Source organism: Triticum aestivum, chromosome 5A (assembly GCF_018294505.1).
Source record: "Triticum aestivum cultivar Chinese Spring chromosome 5A, IWGSC CS RefSeq v2.1, whole genome shotgun sequence".
Lineage (NCBI taxonomy): Eukaryota > Viridiplantae > Streptophyta > Magnoliopsida > Poales > Poaceae > Triticum > Triticum aestivum.
In genome coordinates, this window is record NC_057806.1 from 610,720,362 (window position 1) to 610,721,555 (window position 1,194).

General features: G+C 38.6%; 1 pseudogene; it reads left to right on the top strand.

Moving 5' to 3' along the window:
• The first annotated feature begins 445 nt into the window (after nt 1-445).
• Nucleotides 446-1,194, top strand: LOC123107948 (uncharacterized; annotated as a pseudogene).

Genomic DNA, 1,194 nt, shown 5'->3' on the forward strand with positions numbered 1-1,194 from the left:
TTCATTTTTGGATCTGGTGTCATATCTTCAAGATATATACAATTAAGGTGATGTTGTAGTTTATAGATTTGTCGATAAATGTACACATTCATTTTTTGAAGAAAACAATATCTTCAAGATATATACAACCGATGTATGCATAACATGTAGATGTGGAATTAATGAACACATTTAGTGTTCAATGTTATTGCATATCTTCGAGATATACACAATCGATGTATGTATAGTGTGTACATATAGAATTCATGCACACATTCATTATTTAATGCAATGTCCTGTCTTCAAGATATACAAGTAATGTATGGTGTAGCCTCTGGATGTGCAATTAATGTACACATTAATTTTTTGATACGGTACTATAGCTTCAAGATATACACCTAATGTACCTATCATATCTCAAACAAGGCTATATAAACCAAACCATAGCTAACAAAATCATGTATCCCACACATTCACAAAGAAGCCACACAAATCCTATATTGCACCATTCTAACAACAAAGGGAAAAGAAGGCGGTGTAGCATAGTAATAGCCATGGCGAAACTCATGTGCTTATGTTTCATCATCCTCGCCATTGCGATGGCCGTGTCGGCGGATGAATGCGAGGGTGACCGACAGGACATGATCAAGGAGTGCAGCCAGTATACGAAATGGCCACAGAGCCAAAGCTAGACCCATCGAAGGCGTGTTGTGCTGTGTGGCAGAAGGCGAACATCCCATGCCTTTGTGCCGGTCTCACCAAGGAGAAAGAAAAGATATGGTGTATGGAGAAGGTCGGCTATGTTGCCAATTTCTGCAAGAAGCCATTCCCACGTGGCTACAAGTGCGGAAGTAAGTGAAATATATTAAGGGAGTTACAATGATGGGCATTGCTTGCATGCAGTTTTGATATCAAATTTTCTTCTAATTCACACGGTTTTGTTATTAGTTAACCAATTTATATGCATGTTGTGCTCTTCTGATCACATGTTTGGTCAAACTGATTGATGCAGGTTACACTTTCCCACCTATGGCGTAGTGATGCTATTTTAGTCGCGGGAGGAGAACCATTGGTTTTTACTTTCATGTGGCTGGCGGCCTCACAACAACTTCTCTTTCAGATCTGTAATTGATGAGGTTGTGCTTAGGATAGTTTATGTTAAGCGCCATGTATGAGACAAATAATGAATAAAGTCTTCTCCTCAAATTTTCTAAA